This window comes from Python bivittatus, unplaced genomic scaffold (assembly GCF_059951505.1).
Source record: "Python bivittatus isolate LINGU-HERP-01145 unplaced genomic scaffold, Pbiv_v1 ctg000330_np1212, whole genome shotgun sequence".
In the NCBI taxonomy this organism is placed as follows: Eukaryota; Metazoa; Chordata; class Lepidosauria; order Squamata; family Pythonidae; genus Python; species Python bivittatus.
In genome coordinates, this window is record NW_028277058.1 from 194,265 (window position 1) to 213,201 (window position 18,937).

An 18,937-nucleotide genomic window follows, 5' to 3' on the forward strand; every position below is an offset into this window, starting at 1 on the left:
TGTATACGGTCACCCTGCTTATTTAACCTATATGCAGAGTACATCATGAGAAATGCCAGGCTGGAAGAATCACAAGCCGGAATTAAGATTGCAGGGAGAATCATCAATAACCTCAGATATTCAGACGATACCACCCTAATGGCAGAAAGTGAAGAAGAACTAAAGAGCCTCTTGATGAGGGTGAAAGAGGAGAGTGCGAAAGCTGGCTTGAAACTCAACATTAAAAAAACTAAGATCATGGCATCTGGACCCATCAATTCCTGGCAAATAGAAGGGGTAGAAATGGAAGCAGTAACAGACTTCATTTATTTGGGCTCCAAGATCACCGCAGATGGAGACTACAGCCATGAAATTAAAAGGTGCTTGGTCCTTGGGAGGAAAGCTATGGCAAACCTAGATAGCATATTAAAAAGCAGAGACGTCACCTTGCCGACAAAGATCCGCATAGTCAAAGCTATGGTTTTTCCGGTAGTAATGTATGGCTGTGAGAGCTGGACCATAAAGAAGGCTGAGCGCCGAAGAATTGATGCCTTTGAACTGTGGTGCTGGAGAAGACTCTTAAGAGTCCCCTGCACTGCTAGGAGGTCAAACCAGTCAATCTTAAAGGAAATCAACCCTGATTGCTCATCGGAAGGATTGATAATTAAGCTCAAGCTCAGATACTTTGGTCACCTAATGCGAAGAGAGGACTCTTTGGAAAAGACCCTGATGCTGGGAAAGATTGAAGGCAAAAGGAGAAGAGGACAGCAGAGGATGAGATGGTTAGATAGCATCGCTGAAGCAATGAGCATGAAACTGAGCAAACTCAGGGAGGCAGTGAAGGACAGGAAGGCCTGGCGCAATATGGTTCATGGGGTCACGAAGAGTCGGACACGACTTAACAACTGAACAACAACAACCTAAAAAATGTAAACAGAATCAATCTATATTACTATATTTGGTTGCAAATTCCACTTAGTTTTCCAATACATGTATGTTTGTGCATTTGTGCATCTTGATTTACAACAGTCTTTCAATCTTTTTTCCCTTCTGCCTTCATTTTATTCATATTCTGTGTCTGCAAATTTGGCTCAGCTTGAGTGATTTGTAAATCCTTGCTGGCTACCAGCCCATTTTATTTCTTAGAGATTCAATTAAGTTAATTCATATGCTAATCATTATGTTAATGTAATTTAAGGCTATGAATTATTCGTTTAAGTGCTATAGTTAAGCCACCCATAATATTTGGAGGGTACAGATTTTTATTTCACTAGTTCAATTTCATATTACTTACTGACACATTGTTTGGTTGTATAATTTTTCAGATGAGAAAAAACAATTATGCACTGCTTCCATTTTCACATAAACTATGGTAGAATTATTGCAGGAACTGCATGAATAGTTGGAGACTAATCTTTTAAATTGATTAACCATTAAGGTTATAGGCTCTAAATCATCATGACTCAGGAAATGCTAACCTGCACTTCCAGTTGAACTGTAACCTGTTGTTACACAAGACTGAGGTATTTTCCTAGACACTCTCTAGTTCATAGACTGGTACTAATTTCAATCTTTCTGGGGAACATACAGTAATAGATCTGCCTGGTTTTCTTCTGAGAATGGAACAAACCTTCTTTAAAAATGTTTATCTTAAAACAGTATTTTATAAGTGCCAGAAGCAGCTGCTTATATTCAGAGCAGAGCACAATATCATGCAAACCTCTTGGTAGCTTAGTGACCACTGCTTAAAAATGCTATAGCCTGTCAAATCATTATAGTCACTGAACTTTCAACCTAATCAGGAAATAGAGTTGCATCACATATTAAAATACTATAAAAATGTTACCAAAAGCTAATCTGTACATCATTTCTAAATGTTCTAACATAATTTGTCTTGCCGGAATCCTTATGAATGCACTGTTTGAAATTCTACCATTCTGTGCTGTGTCCTCAGAAAGAAAATGTTATGTGCAACATAACCATGTCTGCCCTTCCTCCTGAACATGGTTTCCCAATGTATTCATGACTGGGATTTCCTGTAAAAAAACCTCAATGTTCTGATTACACAGTAGGAGGATAAGAAATGTGATGCAAACACTACATACTTCGCTATCATATACTACCAGCGCAAAATGAAAATGTAAAGGCGATACTGCTAAATTTAGTGTATGCAATGTCATTTACTATACCTCTCCATATCTTTCTGTCCTTGCAAACACTGTAGCTCCAATCATATCCATCTATCTATATACTACTAAAACTCTCGTGTCTGTAACATTCATCTGGGCAAAACAGTTCATCATAGGACAATTTTTGAACCAAGGTACCTCAAATGGGCTAACTGACAGAATGCATCCAAAATCCAGGACCCATGGCTCCCATGGGACTGAAATTTGGGAAATTTGTGGCTGCTTCAGCACTGCTGCGCTGCCACACCACTGCAGCCAGCCCAGGTCCCATGATTGTCATGGGCACATCCACAACCTCTTTCCCACCTCCCTGTGGCCCCTGCATCCAACTGGCTGGTGGCAAGGCCTGACGGGCGAGCAGCAATTGGCTGCTTTGGAACTGAGGCCAAAATTTTAAATTTCTTAACGGCAGTGGGCATTGAGGGAAGAACAACGGAGTGACTCAGATACCTGCTGGTGGGTAGGGCTGGCTGGGGGTGCTAGCTGTTGATGGGTGAGCCCTCTTCGTCCCTCGAGGGGGCCCTTGGGGACATGCTGGAATGGGGAGTGGGGGTACAGTTTTCCTCACGGTCCATGGCTCCCTTTGTTCTACCTCCCCCCAGCAAAATGGCAGGCAGTTCCGTGGGTCAGCAGAGGAGGTGGCGGCAGCTTCACCGGGCTCTCCTGAGGGTCCTGAGGGGAGGGCAAATGGCACAAGCCTATATTATATGTGGGGGGGGAGGGAGGGAGGGAGGGAGGAAAAAGAGGAAGGAAGGAAGATTTCTGATGCTCTCTGCCAGCTTTCCACAAGCAAAGTCAATGGGGAAAACGGCAGCAAGTCACTCCCACTCCCACTGCTTCTTTGCCCTTGGTTATTCTGTTTCTCTGTTTAGGTAATGAAATATCTCTGAAACAATGACCCAATGGATCATGGGTTGTATAGTATACCAATAAAATTGCATGTTTTAAACTTACCACCTCTCTCTTTCTGAGGATCTCATCAGTTCAATCAAATCTTTCTAGATTTTCTCCCTCCTTTAAATTCACCCACTTCTTGGTTTTTGGGTTTTTTTGTTTTTTTTTTGTAAAACTGATCCTCACTTATTCTCTCTACTTGCCCAACTACCTTCTCCCAAAGGGAAGGCTAGAGTCTAGTTGAAAATTATCGAACACTTGGGACAGTTTTCTTAGTGTCAGCTTGTTCATGAAATTCCTTTCCCAGAGATTGTTAGATTAATTGGGGGTGGTTTTTAGTGAACTTCAAGGTCTGGCCAAGAACTTATAATAATCATCCGTGTTCTCAGATGTTATTATTGTCCTCTGCTTTTATTGTACATTCATATTGTCATATAGTGACAATATTTCCTTTTGGGGCTAAGCTATATTGTGAGAAATACGGAAAAGGAGTAAAAATAGTAAGCTAAAGAAATTAAAGGCATGAGATAAGAAAAAGTAAAGGAAATACCACTAAATCTAGTTTACAACAACAGCATTCACTATACCTCTCCATACAATCAAAGTTTATCATCCAAGACCAAACACAAGAAAAAGATCATCAAACATCATTACAGAATCTTTGGGACACAATGAAGGCCTATACAAGAGGTTTAATAATAGATTATACAAGGAAAAGAAACATAATGCAGAAAAAGACCTTTAAATTACTGGAGGATGACCATAAAAAACTGGAAGAAGAGTTACAGAAATCCCCACAAAAAAAAAAGACATTAAAGCTAAAATGGATTTAATTAAACATAAAATGGGATTAATGGAAAAGGAGGAACTAGCACAAAAAATTAGAAGTGCTAAACAGAACTACTTTGAAGATGCAAATAAACCAGGTAGATGGCTAGCTCATAAACTGAGAAAGGAGAGAGAATCAAAAAGGATTAATCAAATGATAAATGAAGAAGGACAGATCTGCTTTGGTAATGAGGACAAGAAAAAAATTATACAAGATTACTATGGAAAATTGTATTACCGAGAGAATGTTCAGGAAGAAGAAGTAAGACAATATTTACAGAAAGCGAAATTACCTCAGATACCTAAAGACATTGAAATAATGTTAGAGGGGAATATAACTATGATGGAACTAACAGAAGCTTTAAAAAAGCAGGAAAGCTCCAGGTCCAGATTGGCTGCCAGTGGAATTCTATAAAACCTTCCAGGACATATTGAGCCTCCAACTATTGGAAGTTATGAATGAAGTTATGACAAAGAAGAGGATACCTAAAACATGGACTGAAGCATATATTACACTTATACCGAAGGAGGACACTGACCCGCAACAGGTTAAAAACTATAGACCTATATCTCTATTAAATTCAGACTATAAAATTTTTGCTTCAATTTTGGCAGAGAGACTGAAAAGATATTTAAATAATTTTATTCATGCCGATCAAAACGGATTTCTGCCAAAGAGACAAATTAAAGACAACATGAGAGTAATTCTGGACACTCTGGAATACTATGAGGCACATCCTGAAAAGCAAATGGCCTTGATATTTTTAGACGCACAAAAAGCCTTTGATAACGTGAGTTGGTGATTTATGTTATTGCAATTGGCACAAATGGGCTTTGGCAAAAAATTTATCCAAGCCACTGAAACAATATACCATAAGCAGACTGCAAAGATTATGATAAACGGAGATTTAACAGAACAGATAGACATAACAAAAGGGACGAGACAAGGCTGTCCACTATTGCCCTTGTTGCTTGTTTTAACATTAGAAGTGTTGAATAGGAACATAAGAGAAGAGAAATAAATAAAAGGAATGAAAATCAAAAAGGAAAAGTATAAATTGCAAGCCTTTGCGGATGACCTAGTATTTATACTAGAGGATCCACTGGAAACAGCATCTAAATTAATTGAAAAGATAGAATAATATGGAAAAGTAGCAGGCTTAAAAATAAATAAAGATAAAACAAAGATATTAACAAAGAATATGTTAGCAAGGCGAAAGAAAGAATTGGAAGAAGTTTTAGAAATACAGGTCACAAACAGGGTTAAATACCTAGGGATATATATTACACCAAGATGTAGTACATTGAAGGAGGATAATTATGTTAAACTTAAACGACAGATTGCAGCAGATTTGATTTGATAAAATGGGAGAACCTACAATTATCAATGATTGGGAGAATATCCACCATTAAGATGAATATATTGCCTAGGATATTATATTTATTCCAGACAATTCCTATTCGTCTAGGGAAAGAGTTCTTTGATGATTTAAATAAAATCGTATTGAAATAGTCAGGTCCAGAAATACTGGGACATCGACACAATTCTAACATCTTTGGCTCTATACACCACCACAATGGATTTGGAATGAAACAAACACAATGTGCATTAACTGCAGACTGTCAGCTTTAATTTGAGGGTATGTACATCCAACTCAGGTGAACGGTGTAGGAATTACAACAGTTTGCATATGTGCCTCCCACTTGTTAAGGGACCAAAAGTAATGGGACAGAATAATAATCATACATCAAACTTTCCCTTTTTAATACTTGGTTGCAAATCCTTTGCAGTCAATCACAGCCTGAAGTCTGGAATGCATAGACATCACCAGACGCTGGGTTTCATCCCTGGTGATGCTCTGCCAGGCCTCTACTGCAACTGTCTTCAGTTCCTGCTTGTTCTTGGGGCATTTTCCCTTCAGTTTTGTCTTCAGCAAGTGAAATGCATGCTCAATGGGATTCAGGTCAGGTGATTGACTTGGCCATTGCATAACATTCCACTTCTGTCCCTTCAAACACTCTTTGGTTGCTTTTGCAGTATGCTTTGGGTCATTGTCCATCTGTACTGTGAACCGCCGTCCAATGAGTTCTGCAGCATTTGGCTGAATGTGAGCAGATAATATTGCCCGAAACACTGCAGAATTCATCCTGCTGCTTTTGTCAGCAGTCACATCATCAATAAATACAAGAGAACCAGTTCCATTGGCAGCCATACATGCCCACGCCATGACACTACCAGCACCATGCTTCACTGATGAGGTGGTATGCTTAGGATCATGAGCAGTTCCTTTCCTTCTCCATACTCTTCTCTTCCCATCACTCTGGTACAAGTTGATCTTGGTCTCATCTGTCCATAGGATGTTGTTCCAGAACTGTGAAGGCTTTTTTAGATGTCGTTTGGCAAACTCTAATCTGGCCTTCCTGTTTTTGAGGCTCACCAATGGTTTACATCTTGTGGTGAACCCTCTGTATTCACTCTGGTGAAGTCTTCTTTTGATTGTTGACTTTGACACACATACACCTACCTCCTGGAGAGTGTTCTTGATCTGGCCAACTGTTGTGAAGAGTGTTTTCTTCACCAGGGAACGAATTCTTTGGTCATCCACCACAGTTGTTTTCCATTGTCTCCCGGGTCTTTTGGTGTTGCTGAGCTCACCGGTGCATTCCTTCTTTTTGAGAATGTTCCAAACAGTTGTTTTGGCCACGCCTAATGTTCTTGCTATCTCTCTGATGGGTTTGTTTTGTTTCTTCAGCCTAATGATGGCTTGCTTCACTGATAGTGACAGCTCTTTGGATCTCATCTTGAGAGTAGACAGCAACAGATTCCAAATGCAAATAGCACACTTGAAATGAACTCTGGGCCTTTTATCTGCACATTGTAAGTGGGGTACTGAGGGGATATCACACACCTGGCCATGGAACAGCTGAGAAGCCAATTGTCCCATTACTTTTGGTCCCTTAACAAGTGGGAGGCACATATGCAAACTGTTGTAATTCCTACACCGTTCACCTGAGTTGGATGTACATACCCTCAAATTAAAGCTGACAGTCTGCAGTTAAGGCACATTGTGTTTGTTTCATTCCAAATCCATTGTGGTGGTGTATAGAGCCAAAGATGTTAGAATTGTGTCTATGTCCCAATATTTCTGGACCTGACTGTACATTTGGCAGGGTAAAAAAGCAAGAATAAAGCTTAAACTATTACAAGACTCAAGAGTAAGAGGTGGGTTTGCCTTGCCTAACTGGGAATTATACTACCAGGCGACAAATCTGATGTGGGTAAAGGATTGGATAACTTTAAGAAATAATAGATTATTGACCTTAGAGGGACATGACCTGTTGCTGGGCTGGCATGCTTTGCTATGGTATAAGGGAACGAAAACACAGGGCTATTTTAGAAGGCATTATATTCGAGAGGCATTGTTTTTAAACTGGGAGAAGACAAGAAGACAATATTATTTAAAAGTTCCACGATGGATATCCACTATCGAAGCCTTCTCTTATCCAATAACATATAAAAAGGAACAAACAGATATACTGAGATATTGAATGAAAAGGGTGAACTTAAAACTATGCAAGCGTTGGAAGAACAAGGTATAAAAATGAATTGGTTTTCATATTTGCAAATACAATCTAGATTTGATAAAGATTTTAAAGCAGAAGGTATCTATGATGAGCTGACTGTTTTAGATAAAATTTTGATGGGTACTGATGAAAAGGTGATTAAAAAACTTTATGGACATTTACTAGAATTTAAAATGGAGGAAGAACAGGTCAAAGAAACAATGATTGCATAGGGGAAAAATTTTGGACATGGAATTGATTTAGAGAAGTGGCAAAAACTATGGTCTCAAAACTATAAAATGACAATGTCAACTGCATATAAAGAAAACTTGTATAAGATGTTTTACAGGTGGCATTTACCCCCAGCGAGGATTGCGAGAATGTATAAGAACAAGTCCAATAAATGTTGGAAGTGTCATCAGATACCCGGCACATATTACCATATGTGGTGGACATGCTCAGAAGCCAAAAGATATTGGATTAAAATCCACACATGGTTGGAAAAAATGACAAAACAACATATAGACTTTAAACCAGAGACATTTTTACTGGGAATTATACCGGAAACATATAGTAAAGAATTGAAATATTTGATTGTAAATGTTTTGACAGCGGCTAGAATTGTATTTGCTAAGAATTGGAAGAATGAAAAAGTACCTATGCAGGAGGAAGTTATTAAGAAAATTATGGAATGTGCTGAGATGAGTAAATTGACATTTGAAATTAGAGAGCAAGAAGACAAACAATTGTATATGATATGGGATTTGTTTTATCAATGGTTGGACGAAAAGATATAGTAATGTAATAGACTAGGAAATTATATAATAGAAACTCGATAAACTGATATAAATTACTATATATATATATAATCAATGGACAAAAATGATACAAATCTTATAATGAAAGCTGGTGTTATAGATAGACTAGTCACAAATGATTAATAATTGATAACTGATAAATGTATAAAGATATGTTGGATAGATAATATGAGACTCTATATAAATGGTGAGTGAAGACTATGAAAGGATAGCACAAATGATTGGTAACTGGCTGACACACGGTTTAAGATAGAAGATGGTTTTCATGTTTTTTATGCTCTTGTTTATGTATGTTTGTGTTTGTTGTAAAAAATAAAAAACTTTAAGAAAAAGATCATCAATACAATAAATATAATTTAAAAACTGCAAGAAAATCTTGAAACAATTAAGAATTAATAGCATGAGAAAGGAACTATGTGGCTTCTGAGAGCTTTAGTTAGTGATAAAATGTTTGTGACTTTCTTCGATGTTTCTGAAGAGTGGTCACCCAAAAAGAAGGGTAATGGCCTCCTGGTTACAACGGCAATTAAAGATGTCAACAATTATACCTCTCTATACATTATAATCTGTTGTTTCCATCATGTTGCTTCATATATTGACTTTTTCTGTTAAACTTCTCATCTCTCTTTGAAGATCTCATCAATTCCATCCAACCACTATTTCTCATTTCTCAACTCATTCACTCTTCATTAATATATCTGCTTTGTCATTTAATCGTTCATTCTCTTTATTCATTTGTCAATGAATTGTCAAATTGTCATTGTCATTTGACAATGAAGGTATCGAAGGAGTGGATAGCTTCTGCTTTTATGGTGACAAATTTGAAATACAAATAAATAAAATTAACAAGGAATCAAAAAATACGACACAAACTATCACTTAGCAGAGCAGCCATGAAGGCCTTGGAAAAGATATTCAAATGCCATGATTGTGCCTATACCTACAAAGATAGGAATTGCGGAAGCCATGATATTCCCTGTGACACTATGGAAGCAAAAGTTGGGCTTTAAAGAAGCAGTATAGGAAGAATATTGACATCTTTGAATTTTGGTTTTGGGGAAGACTCCTGAGTATACTGTGGCCAGCCAAGAAAGCAAACCAATCAAACAAATCAACCCAGAGTTTTCACTCAAGGCACAAATGACCAGGGTCAAATTATCCTGCAGGTAGTCCTCGACTTACAGCCATTCATTTAACGACCATTTGAAATTACAATGGTGCTGAAAAAAGTGACTTATGACTGGTCCTTGCACTTACAACTATCACAGCATCCCCACGGTCATGTGATCAAAATTTGGGTGCTTGGCAACTGGCATGTATTTATGACAGCTGCCCAGGGTCAAGCAATCACCATTAGCGACCTTCCCAGCCAGCTTCCGACAAGCAAAGTCAATGGGGGAAGCTGGATTTGCTTAATGATTGTGGCAAAAAGGTCATAAAATTGGGCATGACTCACTTAATGACTGCAATGCTTAGTGACTAAAGTTCCAGTCCCGATTGTGGTCATTAAGTTGAGGACTACCTGTACTTCAGACACATCATGCAAAGACCCAGCTCTCTGGAAAAGACTCTAATGCTGGGAAGAAGAGGACAACCAGCAGCAAGGTAGATGGACTCAGTTACAGTGGTGATGAATGCACCGTTGGGAGGCTTGAAAGAACAGGTTAAGGATAGATCATCATGGAGAAAATCTATGTAGCTGCCAGGAATTGAAAATGACTTGATGGCACATAATCAATCAATCAGTCGATCAATCTCTTTATATGAGAAAAAATTCCACAACATACTCCTTTAATACTGGTCACTCACTTTTGTATTCAATCCTCAACCATTCAGTGCCCATTCATTTGGACTTAATTCCAAATATATTCAACTTACTTTTGTTTTCCTTCTCATATAGACCCATAACAACCTAGATGTTACCAAATTCCTATGTTCTGACATGTATTTTATCCATTTCATTCAGAGTTAGCCCTATACCCTCACTTTCCTGCATGTATTCACCAACTCCAGACCCTCTTCGTTTATATGTTCTTATCTTAATGTCACAGAGACATAACTTACTTTGTTTTCTGTTACTTGTTAATTTATGCTTGAATTAAGATTAAAACAATAAACAACAAATAGCTAGAGCAGGTAGCTCTGTGCACCTTAGTGGAATATTGACCAAAGATGAGGAAATATGGAGGCACAGTTGTAGAAAAATAATGGATAAATATGAAGTCTGTGAGGAGCAATGAATGTTTCTTGAAAGAACTAAAATGGCTGCACATATGAGTGTGCTTCTGCCCACTTTGTTATATGAAAGTGAGAGTTGGACAGGAAGGAACAGACACAAATCTAGCGAGACTGACTGGCTTTAGATTGAAAAATCTGCTGTGTCCAGGGATTTTCCAACTCTCATTCAAGATGTATTATACTTTTACAGATAGAAGTGGTATGCAGTTTGGGGTGTTTTCCTAGACTCACAGCTTTTGCATGAATAGGACACAGGTAGCATGATTGCATTATGACTTTTGTGGGCTCTTAAGCACTTTTGCCTTTGTGGAACCCTCCCTCCATACACATAATAGTATTAAAAATTATATTTCATATGATTTTTCAATATTTTCTTCATATTTTTACAGGGAATAGTAAATATATTATATATATTATTTTGTAATAATAATCGGGGGGGTGTGGTGGCGCAGCAGCTTAATGACGCTGAAAGTTGCTGGCCAGAAATGGTTGACACTTCAGCGGTTCGAGCCTAGCTCCACGCAGCAGAGTGAGCTCCTGCTTCTTCCCCAGCTCCTGTCAACCCAGCAGCTCGAAAACTTACATGAGTAGATAAATGGGTACTCTCATCCTGGTGGGAGGAAAAATGCTGGCGGCGCCTTGCAAAGGAGATGGGAGCAGTTGCTGGTAACGCGGAAGCCGCGCACGCCCGAAAAAGGCACGAAGCAACGGAAACCCCACCTCCTGCGCTCGCCAGCTGGGCTCTGCTCTAGGAAGGAGGCACTGGCAAACCACTTCTGAAACACCTTGCCTTGAAAACTGCAGGGATTCGTCCAGGAAGTCGCCGCAGAATCGGTAACGACTGAGTGAGGATAAAAAATAATAATAATAATCAGTTGTTAATTAATTATGATGTCTATTAGGTATCATCAAAGTTACTAAATTTTAGTATTCACATTATGAAAATAAGGTCAGTTTGATGTTTAAATGTTGTGCTTTTCTTGCCTGTTTTTATTTTTTTGTGTGTGCACCTATGAGTCAGTTTTTAACTCATGGCAACTGCCTGGACTAGTCCCTGCCGTCTTCTTGGCAAGTTTTTTTTTTTCCAGAAGTGCTTTGCCATTGCCTCTTTCCCAGGGTGGAGAGAAAGTGATGAGCCCGAGGTCACCCAGCTGGCTTCATGCCTAAGGCAGGACTAGAATTCATGACTGGTTTCAAGCCAGATGCCTTAACCACTATACCAAACTGGCTCTCCTGTTTTTAATTAAAGGACATGAAAATAAATATTTATTAAAAGACATGAAAATAAATAACATTTTCATTTTCTTTCTAATTTTAAAAAAATTAAAATGTGCCTATTGTATCTAATGGATAAATCGATCCTGCATATCAGCTGTGACAAGGCATATTTTGCAGATTCATCCTGCACACCAACTGTGTCTTTTCCTGGCAGACCCTTCTCACAATCATTCATGTCTTAGTTACCATTAAGTATGCAATGTGCTTTATATGGGACTGCCCTTGAAGACAGCATTATGTAGTCCAGAACGAAGCTGTGAAAGTAGTTACAGGCACACCCATAAGACACCTCTACTAACTGTACTGGTTACCAGCTGGTTTCTGGGGACAATTCAAGGTGCTACAAGCCATTCATGGCCCAGGCCTGTATATTTAGGGGGTTGTTTATCTCCATGTGTTTCTGCCCATTCTATAAGATTAGATAGGGGTGTGCTCTGGGTCCTATGAACAAAATAGTGCCATTCTTATGGGAGCCTGGGGACATATCTTATTTATTGCTGTACCTGTTCTCTGGAACAGTATTCCCTCCAAGGTCTGTTCTGACCCTGCTGACCTTCAGGAAAGCTGTAAAAACCTGATTATTCTAAGAGGCCCTGGGCCAGGATGATTTGTGACCCCATATGATTACATTATTCTTAATTTCCATATTCCTTGATATGGTGCTATTATATCACATATTCCTGTATTGTTTGTTGCCTTGAGTTGCTTCTGATTAGACAGCTTTGTGCAAAAGTCAAATCTTATTTCTCTAGCTGAAGGGATCCCATAGTAGAGCCTCACACATTAAACACCACATGAAAAGGGGCTATTTATTGGATATTCTAACCATAGTCATTTAGGAAAGAACTAGTACACTAAATTGGAGTCAGAAATAGGACAGAAACCCATGTAAGATTTTATGCACAAGAGACAGCAATTTGGCAGCACTACCCATAGTTCCAAACACTATGTGTAAGTATAAGATTCACATGTTGCACTTAATTATAACGTAATTTAGTTGGTTTTGTTTAGCAGAATGTGAGAAAACATCCAACTGTGACATTTTTAATAGTGGTTAAACAGTGGTTAAACAAACAATGCCTTAAACCAGGTCACTATGCTCAAATTCACCTTCAGAAATGACTGCTGCAAACACATTGGCCAGAAGCATCACTACCATCTCATTATCTGTGGGCAACACTGAATTAAGGAGAACCTCCAAACAGCACAGCTGGTTATTTCAAGTGAGCTGTATTTCTATTTCTAATTTGACCCATTTGCTGTTCAGCAGGACCTTCAGCTTATCAGGATTAAGCCTCATTTTATTCATTCATATCTAGTCCCTCACTGAGTTCATTCAACAGTTCAGAATATATGTTAGCATTTATAATATACAACTTGGTCTAGATATAAAAAGTGTGAAGACAACAGATCCTTGAGGATTTCAAATAACTATCAAACAAGAGGTTGACAAAAAAACCCCTCAATATCACTGCTTACAAACAGCACTGGAAGAAGTTGTCTCCATGCTCCATATTAGTCAAATCTCCCAGATGGATCCCATGGTTGATGGCATGAAATAAAGAACACTCTATAGGAACCCACTCCCTATCAAACATAGTTCATCCTTCAACCTTGCACTTATATATTTTTAAATGTTGGTAAACCTTTTATAGCACTCCTTTTCTTGTAATCCACAAAAAGGCTGTGATTAGATTGAATCAGGATAATTAGAATAAAAGATATATACTTAACAGTGTCGAATCATTTTAACCAGACATTTTCAATCAGAAACATGTCAGCCATGAAGACAGTGGAATCCTTTATAAATGTAGATAATATGAATATCTATATGAATTATTGAAGACCTTAGTTCACATAGCAGATTAACTGTAAAAGGATGGAGATGAAAGCTATTCAATCAGACAATCATCTGACTCACTACAACCCAAATAACTAACAACCACAACCAGATTCTGCAAAATGCCAATACATTCATTTCAGTAGAACTCTGAAAAAAGTATTTCCTCTTAATTCATAGCCTATATTAATTCTCAATCTCACTTCTATTTTAAAATCATGACACTATATTCCAAGAAATGCCAGTAGCAAAATATTCCCATTTATTAAGCAATAATTTATTTAAAAATGTAACATCTTTGTTGACTTGCAAATGAGCAGAAATTATAGAAAGACTAGCAGAAAGGTTATTTTCCTGCATCAGACAAACTACTAGAAAGTTCTTCAGGACCAAGAAGTTATAATTACCTTTAGGCTTTCCTCTTATCCTCCAGCTTTTTTTTTTTTTTGGCAAGCCTGCAGTAGATTTAACATTCAATTTTACCTTCCTCAGCAACCCAAATAAGTATTTGAAGACAGCCATTGTGTTAATATAAAATGAACAATTATGGTCAGCAAAACCAAGATAGCTTACTGTTCTGTTTCTTTATATGTCTGTTCTTTTATCCCATTTGCCGTGCCTTGAAACATACCATACAATTTTCTCTTTCCCATGATCTGATGGGATTCTCATCCAAACAAAGGTATTTCTCCACCAAATATCTAAGCACTAGTCTTGGTACCCAGGACAAGTAGGATTTATTTTGGATCTTGGTATCCTGGACAAGTAGGATTTATTTTGGATCTAGACTGCGAACATACCTCATCCCAGACACACAATTACTATTTATCACCACATCTACAACTTTGACTGGCAAGCTATATTAAGTTCTAATTAAACACCAAATCCAAGACAAAAACAAGGTTCAGGGGGAAAAGGTGAAAGACAAGCCAAAGAACCACTTTTTATTAACTGAAAGATGCCAATCCAGATTCATACACCACCAATTATAGTTGCAGTGTTAACACATCACTCTGAAGTTCAAACTAGTCAACCACATTCTAACCTGTATGCATTCAACCTCTGCGATTTGTGTTCAGTCTGTCATGCAAACCCAGATAATTTTATAACTCAGTGAACCATGGTTAAGGTAACCACAGGTGTGTGTAAAGAAAGCAGTATTTTAATTATGGAGCAACCACCACACCACAGGGTAGGGCATTTGTCCAATACACTCCAAGTACTCAGGAAAATGTTATGAAGTTCATAATTAAATAATCATTTATAATCCTTTCTAATCAAGCCAGACTACTGCTATTATTTACTATTATGTTCTTTTTTTTAGTAATAATAATTTTTAAAAGGAGAGCTGTGCTCATGACCAAATTAACATACAGGACAGCACTTGTCTCTTAGATGCCAGAAGACTCCTGGTGTTTAACTTTATCATCTTCATCGTTATTACTCATTGACCATCTTCGTCTGAGAACTCAAGGAGCTTTCCTCACTTTAAACAACTCTGTGAGAAAAGAGTTGTTGGCCCAAAGTCACCCAGGCAGTTTGTATGGCTGAAGGTCCAGCACTCCACTGCCTCTCAGCTCACCCAGGACCCCATACCCACAAACTGAGGGATGGGCTAGCCGTCACTCCCCCTCCTGGCGGAGGGTGAGGTCCGAAACTCCATCCGCGAAGTAAGTTAAACCTCGATCCGCCTCCCCAGTCTTGGGCGAGGCTCGCTAAGCGAGCGACCTTGAACCAATCGACTCCTTCGACCTACCTCTGGAGTGACAGGGGGAGTAACTCGTTTAGCGGAGAAAATGAGACCAAGAGGCGATCCCTGGAGCGCTGAGGATGGGCAGAGTCCACTTCCACACCCTACGGAGGACCAGTTGAGCAGCTTCCCCCAAAGACCCCCGGGACCCAGCCCACTAGCGTGTGGCCCATTCTCCCCAGAGGCTGAAGGGAAAACTCTCTAAACAAGAAACCAATCCACCCTCGCCTCCTTCGATGTCCTACTGGGTGTCGCGAAAATCTCCGCCTTAGCCCCGGCTACAGGCGCCCAAGGGCGGCAGAGAGGCGGTTCGTCTCAGCCCCTCACCTCTGCAGACTCTCCGGAACAGCGACTCCCCGGAACAACTCGAGCGACTCCAACCTCACCCCGTCCACCTCCCAATTCAGACGCGAGGAACTACTTTCACGGCCTCCGCCGCTCTCTTCCGGGCTCTCATTGGTCCCCTCAGAAGTGCCCCCTTCCCAATTGGATAACCGCGAAACTGCAGGATATCCGCACCCGCCCTCACTTAGCCACCTCCTCCGCCTCCATTTTTTTTACGAAGGGACAAATCCCATTGGTTTCCCTCGCGGTTCTTCTAACTGACCAATCAGCTTCAACTTCCTACTTTTAAAACGGAGTAGTGCGCATGCGTACACGAAATGGTGCGGTTAGGTTCTCAGACTTGCGCGCCGCGTTTAACTCAGTGGACCCTTCCGGGTTGGCCAGCCTCCAAGCTGGAGACGATTCCGCCTCCTCTCTTTAGCCAATGGGATTCATGGTTCTTTCAATTGCTAATTGACGTTAAGTTTCTAGATTTTTTTTTCTCAATAGAGTGCACAGTTTGGCTCGGGAGCCGCTATGGGGAAGGAGATGGCTGTGGCTTGATTTTTTTTCTACTGTAACTTTCATTCAGGTAGGAAGAATGACAAAAATAATCCTTCATCTCCATTCAGGATTGTATGGAGACAATGTCTAGCTTCGAACCTCAGCCGACGGGAGCACCAGACCTGATCTAGACTCGGGAGCAAGGCAGGGCCAGTCATGATTAGATGGGAGGCTTGCAGGAATTTCAGGGCTGCAAGGTAGACTGGGAAAATGAAATGAAAAATCCAGAAAGGAGGCAAATGTAAGCCAGTTTGCTTACATTTTTGCACAATTTTGCACAATTTTGCACAGTTACAATTGCCAATTTGTATGAACTTTTACCAGGAGCCATGCTTTGAAGCTTGTGGGCTCTAGTACTTCCATGTCCAGAACACCCAGCCACTTCCAGAAAGCTACAGAAGAGCCAAGTGAGCACATTCCAGGAGAAAATGAAACATTCTGCTGAGTGCTACATTCCAGGAGGCTGACTTTTACACATCCCTACCCAGAAAGCCAGAAAAAGAAGCTGGTATGGTACATTGCACACTTTCCTAGATTTTGGCACTGAACAGAGTCACTCATGCTTTGGTTACCTCCTGAGTGGATTACTGCAATACACTCTACATGGGCGCACTTAAAGAACATGCAGAAGTCCAGAATGATCTTCAATTCTTATTCAGTTGGGCTGTGTAGGCCTTTGTCAGCATCATATGTAGGAAATTATGTAGGTAGTATATTGTGTGTCATCCTTCTCTGTTTTCAAAACATATTGCTTGTGAGTCTCCCAAAGAGATGAATGGAACTTGGCTGAACTGTGCTGTGGTACTCTCTAGTGTGTTGTGTGCAAAGGGGGAATATCTCCATTATTAGAATATTTATCTCCATGAGATGGCAACTCTTTCTGGTTGCCCACAGTTATAGTGGCAGGGCACTGATTTTAGGAAATACTACTACTACTACTACTACTACTACTACATTGGATTTATTCTCCCCCCATCTCCCCCCAATGGGGAACTCTGGGTGGCTCACACAGTACAACTTCAACAACAAATACATATACAATTGATTTATCTCTAACATTAACAACTATACTATATGGCCAGCAGTGGTTGGTAGGGAGTCACAGCACATCCGGGCTTTTTTCTTCTCCGTAAGTCTTCTGTCGATTGCATCAGCATTAGGTCGGATCCAGCACTGGTTCCTGCTCCCTGCGCAGCGTCGCCAGTTCCTCCCACCGAAATGGGAATACCTATTTATCTACTTGCAGATGAAAACACTAGGTTGGCAGAAGCTGGGAACAAGTAATGGGAGCTCACCCCGTCACAGAGCCGGACCTGAACCACTGGAATGCCGATCATTTCTGACTGGCACACTCCAGCGTCATTAAGCCCTGCGCCACCCATATACCCATAGGGGGTATGGGGGAATATAAATGATGTGACGTATGCCTATACAGATTACTCTTAAAGGATGGAGTAATAAAAATACCTTGCCATCTAGTATTCCTACCAATGGAAATTTGGCATCTTCCTTAATGAATTAACGTGTTTCAATCTGCATCTATCTTGTTTTATAGCCACTATTGCTGTAATCCACTCTGAGTAAAATGGCATGGTCTAATGTTGAGGGAAAGCAAATGGAAGCCTGTTAGATAATCCAACTCCAGTGTCAATAGCACAATTCATTGTCCATAGCCAGGCGGACAAATCCTCCACTTTCTCTGGAGTTAGGAGCAGCAGACCTGTCCAGAAGGATAGTCAAGAAGTCGTCACATTGTCACAATCGTCAGGTTGGTCCTAGGATCCAGATGCATGGTTCTGGATATTAAAAAAGATTCACAAGATTCTCAGGGAAAATCTCAGTTGCAGTCAATTGCTATGAACTTGTCTGAATCCTCTGAGTCAGAGGCTGAAGATGTAAACCTAACAGATCAGAGTCTGAAGAATCAGGCAATTAGTTGAATGCAGCTGCATCAGGAGAAAATGAGCCTGAGCAGATGAGGGGGCAGATTCTGGTGGAACATCTTGCTCATGAACCCACAATGAAGGATTAAGCAAAGGTGTTCAGCAGGCCTTCTTGAAAGGAGAGGGCAGCAACATCTCTAATCAAACCACACCATCACCTGAAGCTATATACAGGTGGTACTCCTCAATTTACGACCATTTGTTTAACTACTGTGGCGCTGAAAAAGTGACTTATGACCAGACCTCGCACTTATGACTGTTGCAGCGTCCCCAAGGCCACATGGTCAAAATTCAGGTGCTTGGCAACTGACGTACTTATAATGGCTGCAGAGTCCTGGGGTCATGTGATCGCCATTTACGACTTTCCCAGCTGGCTTCTGACAAGCAAAGTCAATGGAGGAATCAGATTCACTTAACGACCGTGGCAAAAAAGGTGGTAAAATCAGGCATGACTCACTCAACGATCATATCGCTTAGCAACGGATGTTCCGGTCCCAATTGTGGTCATAAGTTGAGGACTACATGTAGAGCAAACTCCAGGCCTTTGCTCTTCTGTTGGAAATAACTCTCCAATCCAGACCTGTACTCTTGTTGCCCTTACTCCATGTATTTTATTTGTTTATATGGCTACCATCTCACCTAAAACAACTCTGGTGGCTAACACCATAAAAAATTCAGTATACTAACAACATGCAATAAATAAGACATGTAAGAAAACAAAAGAAAAA

General features: G+C 39.9%; 1 protein-coding gene across 5 annotated transcripts in view; it reads right to left on the bottom strand.

The window, feature by feature from the left end:
* Positions 1-15,859, bottom strand: part of PACSIN2 (protein kinase C and casein kinase substrate in neurons 2) — an 87,170-nt gene extending 71,311 nt beyond the window's left edge. For 2 of the 5 annotated variants that reach the window (XM_088141587.1, XM_088141585.1), the window contains exons 1-2: positions 15,706-15,839; positions 11,094-11,351 (exon numbers count right to left, since the gene is read on the bottom strand). The gene's annotated coding sequence lies outside the window, so the exon portion shown is untranslated. The other 3 variants (XM_088141588.1, XM_088141583.1, XM_088141584.1) reach the window with 2 other exon arrangements.
* Between the last annotated feature and the right edge of the window lie 3,078 nt (positions 15,860-18,937).